This window comes from Macaca nemestrina, chromosome 20 (assembly GCF_043159975.1).
Source record: "Macaca nemestrina isolate mMacNem1 chromosome 20, mMacNem.hap1, whole genome shotgun sequence".
Taxonomy (NCBI): domain Eukaryota; kingdom Metazoa; phylum Chordata; class Mammalia; order Primates; family Cercopithecidae; genus Macaca; species Macaca nemestrina.
In genome coordinates, this window is record NC_092144.1 from 6458272 (window position 1) to 6475722 (window position 17451).

Genomic DNA, 17451 nt, shown 5'->3' on the forward strand with positions numbered 1-17451 from the left:
TTTTTTTTTTTTTTGGTGACGGAGTCTCGCTCTGTCACCTAGGCTGGAGTGCAGTGGTGCCGTCTCAGCTCACTGCAAGTTCCACCTCCTGGATTCATGCCATTCTCCTGCCTCAGTCTCCCAAGTAGCTGGGATTACAGGTACCCGCCACCACGCTTGGCTAATTTTTTGTATTTTTAGTAGAGACGGAGTTTCACAATGTTAGCCAGGATGGTCTTGATCTCCTGACCTCGTGATCCACCCACCTTGGCCTCCCAAAGTGCTGTGATTATAGACATGAGCCACAGTGCCCGTTTTGTTTGTTTGTTTATGTTTTTTTTGTTTGTTTGTTTCTGAGATGGTGTCTTGCTCTGTTGCCCAGGCTAGAGTGCAGTGGCGTGATCACAGCTCACTGAAACCTCCGCCTTCCAGGTTGAAGCGATTCTCCTATTTCAGCCTCCCTAGTAGCTGGGATTACAGGCACCCGCCACCGCACCCGGCTAATTTTTGTATTTTTAGTAGAGACGAGGTTTCACCATCTTGGCCAGGCTGGTTTCAAACTCCTGACCTTGTGATCCACCCTCCTCAACCTCCCAAAGTGCTGGGATGACAGGCGTGAGCCACTGCACCTGGCCAATCTTAACCATTTTTAAGTGTTCAATAGTGTTAAGTACATTCACACTGTTGTGCAACCATCACCACCATCCGTCTCCAGAACTTTTTCATCTTGCAAAACTGAAACTCTGTACTCATTAATCAACTCCCCATTCCTCTCTGCCCCTATCTCCTAGCACCTACTATGACCAGATTTTTGTCTGGAGTCCTTTAGAGCTTAGCTTTTTTTTTTTTTTTTTTTTTTTTTTGAGACGGAGTCTCGCTCTGTCGCCAGGCTGGGATGCAGTGGTGGTGATCTGGGCTCACTGTAACCTCTGACTCCCAGGTTCAAGCGATTCTCCTGCCTCAGTCTCTCAAGAAGCTGGGAATACAGGCGCCAGCCACCATGCCCAGCTAATTTTTGTAGTTTTAGTAGAAATGGGGTTTCCCCATGTTGGCCAGGATGGTCTTGATCTCCTGACCTCATGATCCGCCCGCCTCGGCCTCCCAAAGTGCTGGGATTACAGGCGTGAGCCACCGCACCTGGCCCTTAGACTTTTTTTTAATGCTCATAAATTAAGATTCAGGATCTCCAAGGAAGATTTTGAAGTTTGAAAGCCAGGAAGCCTGAGGCCGGAGAATTGCTTCAGGCCAGGAACTCGAGATCAGCCTGCACAATATAGTGAGACCTTCCTCTCTACAAAGAAAAAAAAAAGAAAAAAATTAGCTCTGCATGGTGGCACACAACTGTAGTCCCAGCTACTCAGGAGGCTGAGGTGGGAGGACTGCTTGAGCCCAGGAGGTGGAGGTTGTGGTGAACTATGATTGCACCACTGCACTCCAGCCTAGGCAACAGAATGAGACCTCATCTCTAAAAACCAACCAGGCCAGGCGCGGTGGCTCACACCTGTAATCCTAGCACTTTGGGAGGCCGAGGCGGGCAGATCACTTGAGGTCAGGAGTTTGAGACCGGCTTGGCCAACATGGTGAAATCTCGTCTCTGCTAAAAATACAAAAATTAGCCAGGCATGGTGGCAGGTGCCTGTAATCCCAGCTACTTGGGAGGTTGAGACATGAGAATCACTTGAACCTGGGAGGCAGAGATTGCAGTGAGCTGAGATTGTGCCACTGCACCCCAGCCTTGATGACAGAGTGAGACTCACTAATAATAGTAATAATAAATTAAAAATGAGGGGAAAGCTTTTTAGGGAGAGGTGCAAATGATGGTGATCCTGGGAGGTTCTGGGAACTTCAAGGGGCTCATTTTGCTTGGAGAGGGAGGAAAGTAGGGGTGGGGTGGTGAAAAGTTGTTGGGAGACCGGGCACGGTGACTCAGGCCTATAATCCTAGCACTGTGGGAGGCTGAGGCAGGTGGATCACTTGAGGTCAGGAGCTCGAAACCAGCCTGGCCAACACGGTGAAACACCATCTGTACTTAAAAAAAAATATATATATATGTATACACACACACACACACACACACACACACACACACACACACACACACACATATACACATATATATATATAATTAGCCGGGCTTGGTGGCGTGCACCTGTAATCCCAGCTACTCAGGAGGCTGTGGCAGGAGAATCACTTGAACCCAGGAGGGGGAGGTTGTAGTGAGCTGAGATTGCATCACTGCACTTCAGCCTGGATGACAGAGCAAGACCCCATCTCAAAAAAAAAAAAAAAAAAAAAAAAGGAAAACGAAAAAGAAAAAGAAAAGAAAGGGTTGTTGGGAGTCGGATGAAGCCCAGGTGAGGCCTGATGCAAGATTTCCCTTCTTATGTGTCCCTGGGGGACCACGAAGAAAGAGGGAACACATGCACACACATACACAAATATTTGTGCGCACACACAGACACTATTATTAGTTTGCTGGACCCACAAGCGTGGCACACACATACACACACGTGTGTGCACACACACATGCACCTGTGTGCACACACTGTATTAGCTTGCTAGACCCACGTGCATGGCACACATGTGCACACACGCAGGCGCTGTATTGGCTGTCTAGGGCTGCCATACCAAACCACCACCACCAAAGTGTCTGAAACAACAGAAATGGATTCTCTCCCAGTTCTGGAGGCCAGAAGTCTAAGATCAAGGTGTAGGCAGGGCCACACTCGCCCTAACGGCTCCAGGGAGGATCTCTTCTTGCCTGTTCCAGCTTCCGGTGGTGGCGGGCAATCTCCAGTGTTCCTTGCCTTGCAGACACATCGCCCCGATCTCTGCCTCTGTCTTCATATGGACAGCTCCTCTGTGTCCAAATCTCCTTCTCCTGTCTTATAAAGACATTGTCATTATATTTAGGATCTACCCTAAATCCAGCATGATTTCAGCTCAAGATCCTTAACTAACTCCATCTGTAAAGACTCTGTTTCCAAATAAGGTCACATTCTGAGGTCCTGGGGATTAGGATTTCAATATGTGAATTTGAGGAGGGGGTGCAGCAATTCAACCCCTAAGACAGACAGACAAACACACATAACACACTGTACACAAAGGTCCTCATAGAAATACCTACATGTGCAACTGGCCAAAACAGATACATAGATGTTTATAAAGAAGACAGCCCCGGAGATAACACACAAACAAGCACACACTGCAGAGATTCACAGACAAAGATTCCCTCCCCATGACCCTACATTCTTGGTAAGCAGATGCACAGATGGACATAGACCCAGACAGTCAAAAACTACTTGCTGACTGGGCGCGGTGGCTCACACCTGTAATCCCAGCACTTTGGGAGGCTGAGGCAGGTGGATCACGAGGTCAGGAGATCAAGATCATCCTGCTAACATGGCGAAACCCCATCTCTACTAAAAATAAAAAAATTAGCCAGGCGTGGTGGCAGATGCCTGTAGTCCCAGCTACTTGGGAGACTGAGGCAGGAGAATGGCGTGAACCTGGGAGGTGGAGCTTGCAGTGAGCCTTGATTGTACCACTGCACTCCAGCCTGGGCAACAAGAGCTTAACTCCATCCAAAAAAAAGAAGCACCCTCTTTCTTTCTTTCATCTTTTTTAAGAGACAGGGTCTTGCTATGTTGTCCAGGCTGGGGTACATTGGTGAAATCATAATTCATGGCATCCTTAGACTCCTGAGTTCAAGTGATCCTCTCACCCTTAGCATCCTGAGCAGCTGGGACTACAGACGCACGCCACCATGCCCAGCTAATTAAATTTTTTTTTTTTTTAGATACGGGGTCTTGCTATGTTGTCCAGGCTGGTCTCGAACTCCTGGCCCCAAGTCATCCTCCCACCTCAGCCTCCCAAAGTGTTGGGATTACAGGTGTGAGCCACCGCACCCGGCCCAGAAGAACTTTTTTTTTTTTCAGAGGAACATTTTTTATCCAAAGGAATGACTCCTTAATGGTGGAATTCCAGGCAATGAAGTTAGGCGGGGGGCAGATTTTCACACAGGAAGCCGTCATATTTCATGGGTACCATTCACGCAAGGCGGGACTTGTCCTTAGGCAGCCAATACTTCCGCGTTGCCCTGGCGTTTGCCCCGCGGAACCAAGTTCCCCGTATCTTGCCCGTTGTAACCGCACAGCACCAATTTGAAGCTATGTACTGCCCTCTGGTGGCCTTCGGTGATTTGGCTTCAGTGTCTCAAACTCTGATTAGACTGTTTCCAAAGACAAGGCTGTTAGGGGGCCTCAGAAGTCAGGCTTGGATGTTTGAACTCTAAGCTGCAGGATTTGGGGAGCCGTGGTGTGGGGGGTGACTTATTTATTTATTTATTTATTTTTGAGGCAGAGCCTCGCTCTGTCGCCCAGGCTGAAGTGCAATGGTGTGATCTTGGCTCACTGCAACCTCCACCTCCCGGGTTCAAGTGATTCTCCTCCCTCAGCCTCCCGAGTAGCTGGTACTAAAAAGTCCTCCACCACGCCCAACTAATTTTTGTATTTTCTTTTGAGTAGCGAGGGGGTTTCACCATGTTGGCCAGGCTGGTCTCGAACTCCTGACCTCAGGTGATCCACCGGCCTTGGCTTTCCAAAGTGCTAGGATTACAGGTGTGAGCCACCGTGCCTGGCCAGAGTGGGGATGATTCAAACAGTGGATATTCGCATATCATGTGCCCATTCCTATGGTGTAAACAGTCTCACCACACCTGATTTCTTTTTTCTCCTTCCTTCCTTCCTTCCTTCCTTCCTTCCTTCCTTCCTTCCTTCCTTCCTTCCTTATTTTTTTGATGGAGTCTTGCTCTGTTGCCCAGGCTGGAACGCAGTGGCACACTCTCAGCTCACTGCAACCTCCAACTCCTGGGTTCCAGCAATTCTCCCTGTCTGAGTAGCTGGGATTACCGGTGCCCACCACCACACCCAGCTAACTTTTGTATTTTTAGCAGAGATGGGGTTTTGTCATGTTGGCCAGGCTAGTCTTGAACTCCTGGCCTCAGATCATCTGCCTGCCTCTGCCTCCTGAAATTCTGGGATTACAAGTGTGGGCCACCGCACCTGGACCACAGCTGATTTCGAGTCATCGTAAGTATCTTCACTTTCCTTGCCTCCAGTCCACCCAGCAAAAGCACAACCAACATCAGAGACCTCAGGCACGGGGATAACCACAAGGCATCTCCCTTCCTGCCTTGGCCATGCTGGCCACAGGCAGCAGGAAGGGGCAGAGGAAAGAGCTGGGTGAGGATGTGGCTTCAGCTGGAGTTTACTTAGAGATTAGCTCCATGGAGAAAAATAAAGTGGAGTAACATGCTAGCAAGTTTTTATTTAAAAGTTGAAAAATAAAAAAGGTTTTGTTTTTATTTATTTATTTATTTAATTTTTGAAATTGACACATAAAAATGGTATCTATTCATGGCGGTCATCATGATGTTCTGAAATATATAGATATTGACTGGGTGCAGTGGCTCACGTCTGTAATCCGTCCCAGCACTTTAGAAGGCTGAGGTGGGCAGATCACTTGAGGTCAGGAGTTTGAGACAAATCAGGGCAACATAGCAAGGCCTGTCTCTACTAAAAATACAAAAAATTAGCTGGGTGTGGTGGCCCATGACTGTAGTCACAGCTACTCGGGAGGCTGAGGCATGAGAATTGCTTGAACCCAGGAGGCGAAGGTTGCAGTGAGCTAAGATGGCGCCATTGCACTCCAGCCTGGGTGACAGAGTGAGACTCTGTCTCAAAAAAAAAAAAAAAGGAAATATATATATATAGAGAGACACACACATTATCAAAAGGCTAAATTGAGCTAATTAACATATACATTATTCAATTACTCACATACTTATTTTATTGTGGTGGGAATACTCAAAATCTACTCCCAGCCAATTTTCAAAAATACAGGCTGGTACTCAGGAGGCTGAGGCAGGAGAATCACTTGAACCCAGGAGGTGGAGGTTGCAGTGAGCCGAGATGGCACCGCTGCACTCCAGACTGGGTGACAGAGCAAGAATCCGTCTAGAAAAAAAAAAAAAAGAAATCACACCTGTAATCCCAGCACTTTGGGAGGCCAAGGCAGGTGGATCACGAGGTCATGAGTTTGAGACCAGCCTGGCCAACATGGTGAAACCCCATCGCTACTAAAAATACAAAAATTAGCCAAGCGCAGTGGTGGTCACCTGTAATCCCAGCTACTCAGGAGGCTGATGCAGGAGAATTGCTTGAACCCTGGAGGCAGAGGTTGCAGTGAGCCGAGATCACAGCACTATGCTCCAGCCTGGGACAGAGCAAGACTCTGTCTCGGGGAGGAGAAAAAAAAAAAAAAGAATACAGACTGGGCAGGGTGGCTCACACCTATAATCCTAGTGCTTTGAGGGGCTGAGGTGGTAGGATTGCTTGAGCCCAGGAGTTCGAGACCAGCCTGGGCAACATAGTGAGACCCCATCTGTACAAAAAATTAAAAATTAGTTGGGTATAGTGGTGGGTGCCTGTAGTTCCAGCTACCGGGGGGTTGAGGCAGAGGAGGATGGTTGAGTTCAGGAGACTGAGGCTGCAGTGAGCTATGATCATGCCACTGCACTCTAGCTTGAGCCAGGACAGAGTGAGACCCTGCCTTTACCAAAAGAAGTACAATATATTGTTATTAATGTAGTCACCATGTTGTACAATACATCTCTTGCACTTATTCCTCCTGTGTAACTGAAACATTGTGTGCTTTGAACAGCTTTTCCACAGCCTCTGGCAACTACCATTCTACTTTTTATTTATTTTCTTTTTTTTGAGAGGGAGTCTTGCTCTGTCGCCTGGGCTGGAGTGCAATGGCACCATTTTGGCTCACCATAACCTCTGCCTCCCAAGTTCAAGCAATTCTCCTGCCTTGGCTTCCCGAGTAGCTGGGATTACAGGTGCCCGCCACCATGCCTGGCTAATTTTTGTATTTTTAGTAGAGACGGGTTTTCACCATGTTGGCCAGGCTGGTCTTGAACTCCTGACCTCAGGTGATCCACCCACCTCAGCCTCCCAAAATGTTAGGATTACATGTGTGAGCCACCGGGCCTGGCCCTTTCTACTTCTTTGGATGTTTTCAGATTAGGTCGACTTTTTAGATTCCGCATGTAAGTGAGATCATCCAATATTAGTCTTTCTGTCTTAGGCTTATTTCACTTAGATATAATGTTATAAAGATTTATTCATGTGATTGCAAATGACAGGGTTTCTTTCTTTTTAAAGGCTGAATAGCATTCTATTGTGTGTGGAGACCAGATTTTAAAATTCACATTAGAGCCTGATGTGGTGGCATGTGCCTGTAATCTCAGCTACTTGGGAGGCTGAGGTGGGAGGATCGGTTGAGGAGGAGTTTGAGACCAGTCTGGGCAACATATTGAGACTCCCATCTATACAAAAACTAAAAAACTTAGCGGGGCATGGTGGTGCACACATATGGTCCCAGCTATTTGGGAGGCTGAGGCAAGAGGATCACTTGAGCCCAGGAGTTTGAGGCTGCAGCGAGCTGTGATCGTGCCACTGTACTCTAGCCTGGAAGACAGAGTGAGACCCTGTCTTTAAAAAGAAAAAAATTGGCTGGGCGTGGTGGCTCACACCTGTAATCCCAGCACTTTGGGAGGCCGAGGCAGGCAGATCACCTGAGGTCGGGAGTTTGAGACCAGCCTGACTAACATGGAGAAACCCTGTCTACTAAAAATACAAAATTAGCTGGGTGTGGTGGTGCATGCCTGTAATCCTGTGGGTGGCAAGCCACCCAGGTGCCAAGGCAAGAGACCGAGGGCTTGAGCTGTTCCAGTAAAATATAGAAAATATGTAGAATAAAAATAATTACACCAGAAATATATTATAGATATGATTATATATGAATATCATTAATCATTCATTTGTAGCATTACTCTTTATTCCAATATTTTATAATAATCTTTGCTGTACAATTATAACCTAGGAAAAACCAGGCCATACAGAGATAGCAGCTGAAGGGACATGGTGAGAAGTGACAAGGAGACAAGAGTATGAGCCCTCTGTTATGCCAGGACAGGGCCACTAGAGGGCGCCATAATCTAGTGGTCACGCCAGTGCCTGGGAAGGTACCAGTTACTTAGCAGACCTTGGTCTAGCAGTAGTGTCAGTGCCTGGGAAGGCACTTGTTACTTAGCAGACTGGGAAAGGGAGTCTCCCTTTCCCCAGGGGAGTTAGAGAAGACTGTTCCACCACCTCTTGTGAAAGGCCTGACATCAGTCCGGCCAGCCCACAGCTATCCGGAGGCCTAACCGTCTCCCTGTGACGCTGTGCTTCAGTGGTCACGCTCCGAGTCCGCCTTCATGTTCCATCCTGTACACCTGGCTCTGCCTTCTAGATAGCAGTAGCACAATTAGTGAAAGTACTAAAAGTCTTTGAAATGCATAGAAGAAATAATGGCATAGCTGTTCTCTCTCTCTTTCCACCTTGGCTGCCAAACAGGGAAGGGTCCCCTGTCTGGTGGACACATGACTCATGTGACCTTATCAATCACTGGAGATGACTCACACTCCTTACCCTGCCCATTCTGCCTTGTATCCAATAAAAGTGCAGCCAGGCATTCAGGGCCACTATCAGTCTCCGTGTCTTGGTGGTAGTGGTCCTCCAGGGCCCAGCTGTCTTTTCTTCTATCTCTTTGTCTTGTGTCTTTATTTCTATGATGTCTCATCTCTGCACATGAGGAGAAAAATCCACAGAACCTGTAGGGCTGGTCCCTACATAATCCCAGCTACTTGGGAGGCTGAGGCAAGAGAATCGCTTGAACTCAGGAGGCAGAGGTTGCGGTGAGCTGAGATCGTGCCACTGCACTCCAGCCTGGGCAACAAGAGTGAAACTCTGTCAGAAAGAAAGAAAGAGAGAAAGAAAGAAAGAGAGAGAGAGAGAGAGACAGAGAGAAAGAAAGGAAGGAAGGAGGGAAGGAAGGAAGGAAGGAAGGAAGGAAGGAGGGAAGGAAGGAAGGAAGGAGGGAAGGAAGGAAGGAGGGAAGGAAGGAAGGAAGGAGGGAAGGAAGGAAGGAAGGAAGGAAGGAAGGAAGGAGGGAAGGAAGGAAGGAAGGAAGGAAGGAAGGAAGGAAGGAAGGAAAGAAAGAAAAAATTATGCCAAAGAACTGCTCGATGGTGGTGGATGGTTATTGTTGATTGGGTGACTAGAGAAAGCCTCTCTGATATTTGAGCTGAGATCCAAGTCCAAAGAGTGTGCTGAAACATGTGTATTCCAGGCAGAAGGAACAGCAGGCTGAAACCTCTGACTAGGGAAAGAGCTTGGTGCAATCAAGAAATAGCCATAATGACTAAGTGCAGTGGCTCATGCTTGCAATCTCAGTACTTTTGGAGTTTGAGGAGGGAGGATCACTTGAGTCCAGGAGGTTGAGGCTGCAGTGAGCTATGATCCCACCACTGTACTCTAGCCTAGGATATAGAGCTGGAGTCTCTCAGAAAAGAAAGAGAGAGAGAGAGACAGAGAGAGAGAGAGAGGAAAGAAAGAAAGAGAGAGGGAGGGAGAGAGGGAGGGAGGGAGGAAGGAAAGGAAGGAAGGAAGGAAGGAAAGAAAGAAAGAAAGAAAGAAAGAAAGAAAGAAAGAAAGAAAGAAAGAAAGAAAGAAGGAAAGAAAGAAGGAAAGAAAGAGAGAGAGAATAGTCATAAGGCCAGAGTGGCCTGGCACCCAGTGAGTAAGGAGGGGAAAGGAGGAGGTGGTGAGATCATCAGGGACAAACAATTGTGAAAACTTGACATTTTTTTCTAATCATAATGGGAAGCCAGTGTCTCTGTACAGTTGTGCTTTGCAGAAAGGTGCCAGGATAAGGGATAAAGTGAGGACTGAAACTTTATTTATTTAGTTTTTTGGAGACATAGTCTTACTCTGTTGCCCAAGCTGGAGTGCAGTGGCATGATCTCGGCTCATTGCAACCTCTGCCGCCTCCTGGGTTCTAGTGATTCTCCTGCCTCAGCCTTCCAAGGAGCTGGGAGTACAGGTGTGCACCACCACGGCCTGCTAGTTTTTGTTTATTTTTTTAAATTTTTAATACAGACTGGGTTTCACCATGTTGCCCAGGCTGTTCTTGAACTCCTGAGCTCAGGCAATCCCCTGACCTTGGCCTCCCAAAGTGCTAGAATTACAGGCGTGAGCCACCATGCCCAGCTGAGGACTGAAACTTAAACTGAGCTGAGTCAGATACTCTGAGAGTTGTGCTGCATCTGTCAGACGAGAGCATTTTTTCTTTCTTTTCTTTCTTTTCTTTTCTTTTTTTTTTTTTTTGAGATAGAGTCTCAATCTGTCACCCAGGCTGGAGTGCAGTGGCGCGATCTCGACTCACCGCAACCTCCACCTCCCGGGTTCAAGCAATTCCCCTGCCTCAGCCTCCCGAGTAGCTGGGACTACAGGTGCAGGCACCACCACACCCTCCGGTTAATTTTTTTGTATTTTAGTAGAGACAGGGCTTCACCCTGTTGGCCAGTGTGGTCTCAGTCTCCTGACCTCATGATCCGCCTGCGTGGCCCTCCTAAAGTGCTGGGATTACAGGTGTGAGCCACTGCACCCAGCTGCTCCTTTGTTAATAGCTTTCTTCCCTAAGGGCTCAGCAGAAACCAACTCTTTCAAAACACTCCACACTGATAATGTCCGTTACTAGGTTATCCTCCTAGGTACAGAACAAAGACAAGATGAGATCAATTGTTCCTTCACCCCTCCCCAAGACGCCTGCTTCTTCTGTCTCTTTTTCTTCAATGTTCACCTTTTCTTAATGTAGTGAAGACTAAGCTGGTTTTTGTTGTTGTTGTTTGTTTGTTTGTTTGCTTTTTAAATCTTGCCCAAATTCCTATCTAAGGTGTCTGGAAAGTCATGCCCTACAAACCATACATTCTCATCAGATGGGTTTTATTTAACCCTATATATTGTGACTGACTTTCCAACCTGACTCTGGCATAACATAATGTGACAAAGAAGAAAGTAAAACTATTTCACCCCAAAATACGTTCTTTTGCCGTGTTTTGAAATGGCCCCGCAAAGCAGTCCTTTGTGGGGGAAAATTTGCCTCTGTAAAGAATCTCTATTAACATAGCTACATCTTTTTCTTCCAGGTCCTCTCAATCCTGAAGAGATTAAGAGTCTAGCATCTTTTAAAGATCTGAATAGGAGGCTGGGTGCAGCAGCTCAAACCTGTAATCCCAGCACTTTGGGAGGCCAAGGCGGGCAGATCATGAGGTCAGGAGTTTGAGACCAGCCTGGCCAACATAGTGAAACCCCGTCTCTACTAAAAATACAACAAAAATTAGCTGGGTGTGCCGGCACGTGCCTGTAGTCCCAGCTACTTGCGAGGCTGAGGCAGGAGAATCACTTGAACCTGGGAGGCAGAGGTTGCAGTGAGCCAAGATCACACGACTGCACTGCACTCCAGCCTGGGCAACAGAGCAAGACTCCATCTCAAAAAAAAAAAATCTGAATAGGAAACACATTTGTCATTTATTCTCTCTAAGGGGAACTGCTATAAGACTTCAAAAGAACCTTGGTCTCCACAATCTTTTATCTTAACCTAAACATTTCCTTTCTATCAATCCCAGGTCTTTAGACAAACTCAACCAACTGTCAACCAGAAAATATTTAAATTCGCCTATAGTCTGGAACCCCCCACTCCTGCTGGCCCCTCGCTTTGAGTTGCCACGCCTTTCTGGACCAAACCAATGTATTTTTCTTTCTTTCTTCCTTTCCTTTCCTTTCCTTTCCTTTCCTTTCCTTTCCTTTCCTTTCCTTTCCTTTCCTTTCCTTTCCTTTCCTTTCTTTTCCTTTCTTTCTCTTTCTTTCTTTCCTTCCTTCCTTCCTTCCTTCCTTTCTCTCTCTCCCTCCCTCCCTCCCTCCCTCCCTCCCTCCCTCCCTCTCTCTCTCTCTCTCTCTCTCTTTCTTTCTTTCTTTCTTTCTTTCTTTCTTTCTTTCTTTCTTTCTTTCTTTCTTTCTTTCTTTCTTTCTTTCTTTCTTTCTTTCTTTCTTTCTTTCTGAGACAGAGTCTTGCTCTGTCACCCAAACTGCAGTGCAGTGGCATGATCTGGGCTCACTGCAAGCTCTGCCTCTTGGGTCTATGCCATTTTTCTGCCTCAGCCTCCCAAGTAGCTGAGACTACAGGCTCCTGCCACCATGCCCAGTTATTTTTTATTTTTTTATTTTTTTGTATTTTTTTGTATTTTTTTAGTAGAGATGGGTTTTCACTGTGTTAGCCAGGATGGTCTCGATCTCCTGACCTCGTGATCCACCTGTCAGCACCTCCCAAAGTGCTGGGATTACAGGCATGAGCCACCGTGCCCGGTCAAACCAATGTATTTCTTAAATGTATCTGATTGATGTCTCATGCCTCCCTAAAATGTATAAAACCAAGCTGCACCCAGACCACCGTGGATACATGTTCTCAGGACCTCCTAAGGGCTGTGTCATGGGTCATGGTCGCTCATATTTGGCTCAAACTAAATCTCTTCAAATATTTCACAGAGTTTTAATCTTTTCATAGACAGTACATTTACGCTAACTAAAGTCTCACAAGTATGTCACCACTCCTCTTACTGCCAGCCTTCCCCTTTTCAGGGAAAATGTATAAATACTGAACCTCCTAAGAACCTCTTTGGAAAAAACAGCTCCAGGCCAGGCACAGTGGCTCATGCCTGTAATCCCAGCACTTTGGGAGGCCAAGGCCAGCAGATCACCTAAGGTCAGGAGTTCGAGACCCACCTAGCCAACATATAGTGAAACCCCATCTCTGCTAAAATCAACTGGGTGTGGTGGTACACACTTGTAGTTCCAGCTACTTGGGAGGCTGAGGCAGGAGAATCATTTGAACCCAGGAGGCAGAGGTTGCAGCAAGCTCAAGATCGCGCCACTGCACTCCAACCTGGGTGGCAGAGCAAGACCCTGTCTCTCAAAGCAAACAAAAACAAACAAACACAGACAGCACCAGGTGAGTCTGTTTTTCCTGGGTGTACCCTCTAGCTGGCTCAATACATTTCAATTAATGAAACACCTGTTTTCAGTCACTCATTTTGGTTGTCAATATCTATTTTTGAGTACATGGACCCCAAAGTATCTGAGACAGGTCTCAATCAATTTAGAAAGTCTATTCTGCCAGGGTTAAGGACCTACTTGTGACACAGCCTCAGGAGATCCTGATGACCTGTGCCCAAGGTGGTTGGGGTACAGCTAGCTTTTATACCTTTTAGGGAGACATCAGTCAATACCTGTAAGATATACATTGGTTTGATCTGGAAAAGTGGTAATAACGTGAAGTGGGGCGTTTCCAGGTTATAGGTAGATCTAAACATTTTCTGATTGGCAATTGGTTGACTTAAGTTATTATTATTATTATTTATTTTCAAGATGGAGTCTTGCTCTGTCACCCAGGCTGGAGTGCAGTGGCATGATCTCAGCTCACTGCAACCTCCGCCTGCCGGGTTCAAGCAATTCTCCTGCCTCAGCCTCCCAAGTAGCTGGGATTACAGGTTCGCACCACCATGCCCGGCTAATTTTTATATTTTTAGTAGAGATGGGATTTCACCATGTTGGCCAGGCTGGTCTCGAACTCCTGACCTTGTGATCTGCTCATCTCAGCCTCTCAAAGTAAGTTATTATCTGAAGACCTGGAATCAATAGAAAGGAATGTCCGGGTTATGATAATAAGGTGTTGTGGAGACCAGAGTTTTATCACGTAGATGAAGCCTCCGGGTAACAGGCTTCAGAGAGAATAGATTGTAAAGGTTTCTTACCAGATTTAGGGTCTGTATTTATGTTAGTGCTGGTCATCTCTTCCTGAATTCCAAAAGGGAGGAGGGTAGAATGAGGCATTTCTGACCCTCTCTTCTCATCCTGGCCTGAAGTTTTTCAGGTTAACTTTGGAATGCCCTTGACTGACAGGAGGGATCCATTCCGATGGCTGGCAGGGGGGCTTTGAATTTTATTTTTGGTTTCCAAACAGATGAGAAAAATGGGGATCAGAGAGGCTAAGGAAGTCACGTGTTAGGGGTACACAGTAAGCAGTTGGAGCTGGTATATGAGTGTTAGGGACACAGTTGTGTCCCCTGCCAAATTCCTGTGTTGAAGTCCTAACCTTCAGCACCCCTAATTGTTACTGAGTTTGGAGACAGAGTCTTTAAAAAGGTAATTAAGTTAAAACGAGATCATATGAGTGAGTCTTTATCCAGTATGACTGAGGTCCTTCCAAGAAGAGGAGATTAGGGCTGGGCATGGTGGTTCACACCTGTAATCTCAGCACTTTGGGAGGTTGAGGCGGGTGGATCACTTAAGGTCAGGGGTTCGAGACCAGCCTGGCCCACATGGTGAAACCATGTCTCTACTAAAAATACAAAAATTAGCTGGGCATGGTGGCACATGCCTGTAATCTCAGCTACTCGGAACGCTGGGGCAGGGGGATCACTTGAACCTGGGAGGCAGAGGTTGCAGTGAGCTGAGATTGTGCCACTGTACTCCAGCCGGGGCAACAGAGTGAGATTCCGTCTTAAAAAAAAAAAAGAAAGAAAGAAAGAAAAAGAGGAGATTAGGACACAGACATGAACAGAAGAAGGATGACCATGTGAGGACGCAGGGAGAAGATGACTGTCTACAAGCCAGGAGAAAGGCCTCAGGAGAAAAGTAACCCTACCGACACCTGATCTAGGACTTCCAGCCTCCAGAATATTGAGACAAATTTCTGTTGTTTAAACCACCCAGTCTGGGCCACAGGCAGTGGCTCATGCCTGTAATCCCAGCACTTTGGGAAACCAAACTGGGAGGATCGTTTGAGCTCAAGAATTCAAGACTAGCCTGTTCAACATAGTGAGACCCCCCATCTCTACAAAAAATTTAAAAATCAGCTGGGCATGGGGGCTTGCACCTGTAGTCCCAGCTACTCTGGAGGCTGAGGTGAGAGGATGGCTTGAGCACAGGAGGCTGAGGCTGTGGTGAGCTATAACTATACCATTGCGCTCCAGCCTGGGCAACAGAGCAAGACCCCCATCTCAAAACGAAAGCAAAAACAATAATAATAATTTTAAAAACCCAACCTTCATCCAGTCTGTAGTACTTAGTTATGCCATTCCTAACAGACCAATACAGTGAAACTAGGTCTATCCGCCAGAAAAGCCCATTCTGTGAGCTGACAGAATATATTGCCCCTTATTTTAAAATTTTTTTAGACAGAGTGTTGCTCTGTCATCCAGGTTGGAGTACAATGGCACGATCTTGGCTCACTGCAACCTCCACCTCCTGGGTTCAAGCGATTCTTCTGCCTTAGCCTCCCGAGTAGCTGGGATTACAGGCATCCACCACCACACCTGGCTAATTTCTGTATTTTTAGCACAGATGAGGTGTCATCATATTGGCCAGGCTGGTCTTGAACTCCTGACCTCGTGATCCGCCTGCCTCAGCCTCCCAAAGTGCTGAGATTACAGGCGTGAGCCACCGTGCCTGGTCTATTGCCCCTTATTTAGGCTATATCTTTTGTAACTCCTCCACTTCCAAGAACCCTCTACCTTCGCAGAGACTTAGCCCTGGAGATCCATTTCCTTTCTCTAGATTCTTTGAGACCCACTTCCTTCAAATTCAGCTCCCCATCCGCCTGGTCTCAGGGGTCCTATCTTTGGGGATAAATATGATGATTTATTATATTTTTCTTCAGTCATTTTGCATTTTCACACGTTCTTCTGCGTCATCTTCTCGTAATGTCCAAAGACAGTCTAGAGTGTCAGTTCCTCTAGCTGGTTCTTCTGCCCCCTGTGAATTGCAAGGATAAGTAAAACCATTCAGGGAACTGGCTTGGAGCTCAGCCAGAAACACTTGCAGAAATTTGCAGAGGAGGAGTCTGTGCATAGCAATGCTTGCAGACGTTAGGTAACCCTTGCAAAGGGACTGGGTAAACACACAGCTGCATACTGTGTAAGTTCACAAGCCTGTGCCCCGAGCTCTAAACAGGACTGCGGAAAGGTTTCCAAGATGTATTTCTTTTTTTTTTTTTTTTTTTTTTTTTTGAGACAGAGTCTCGCTCTGTCGCCCAGGCTGGAGTGCAGTGGCCGGATCTCAGCTCACTGCAAGCTCCGCCTCCCGGGTTTACGCCATTCTCCTGCCTCAGCCTCCCCGAGTTGCTGGGACTACAGGCGCCCACCACCGCGCCCGGCTAATTTTTTGTATTTTTTAGTAGAGACGGGGTTTCACCGTGTTAGCCAGGATGGTCTCGATCTCCTGACCTCGTGATCCGCCCGTCTCGGCCTCCCAAAGTGCTGGGATTACAGGCTTGAGCCACCGCGCCCGGCCTCCAAGATGTATTTCTTATCAGCAGCACGCAGTTAGGAAACAAAAATTGCGCCAGTTTTTGTTGCTTTATTTTAGTTTTTAAGGAAGTATGTGGTTAGATTGTTGCTAAGGTTTATAAGGTCATATGTCTTTTTCTTTTCTTTTTAAAATTTATTTTATTTTATTATTATTATTTTTTGAGATGGAGTGTTGCTCTGTTGCCCAGGCTGGAGTGCAGTGGCATGATCTCAGCTCATTGCAACCTCTGCTTCTGGGGTTCAAGCAATTCTCTTGCCTCAGCCTCCCAAGTAGCTAGGATTACAGGCATGCACCACCACACTTGGCTAATTTTTGTATTTTTAGTAGAGACAGGGTTTCACCATGTTGGCCAGGCTGGTCTCAAACTGTTGGCGGAGGATTACGTAGGTGCCGAGGCAAGAGACTGGAGGCAGAAACTGTTTCAGGATAATAAAGAAGATAGTTAGAATAAGAATAGTCATAATACAAATTAGATCATGAACAATTATCAATCATTATTATAAAAATTATTAATCATTAACTTTTAATATTACTCTTTGTTGGATTACTAATATAACCTAGGAATAACCGGTGGATATAGCATCAGGTGCTGAAGGGACATTGTGAGAAGTGACCTAGAAAGCAAGAGGTGAGCCCTCTGTCATGCCCGCATAAGAGCTGCTTGAGGACTCCTTGGTCAAGCGGTAACGCCAGTGTCTGGGAAGACACCCGTTACTTAGACCTCAAAAGAGAGTCTCCTTTCCTTGGAGGAGTCAGGGAACGCTTGGCTCCACCACCTTCTTGTGGAAGGCTGGATGTTATCCAGGCCTGCCCGCAGTCATCCGGAGGCCTAAACCCCTCCCTGTGGTTCTGTGCTTCAGTGGTCACACTCCTTGTCCACTTTCATGCTCCTCCCCTACTCCTGGTTCCTCTTTGAAGTTCATAGTAGATAGCGGTAGAAGAAACAGTGAAAGTCTTAAAGTCTTTGATCTTTCTTACAAGTGCAGAGAAGAAAACACTGACGTATGCTGCCTTCTGTCTCTGCTTCGGCTGCCTAAAAGGGAAGGGCCCGCTATCCTGTAATCACGTGACTTGCTTCGCCTTGTCAACCACTTGCCCCTACCGGTTTCCGCATCTTGATGGTAGTGGTCCTCTGGGCCCTGCTGCTTTCTCTTTA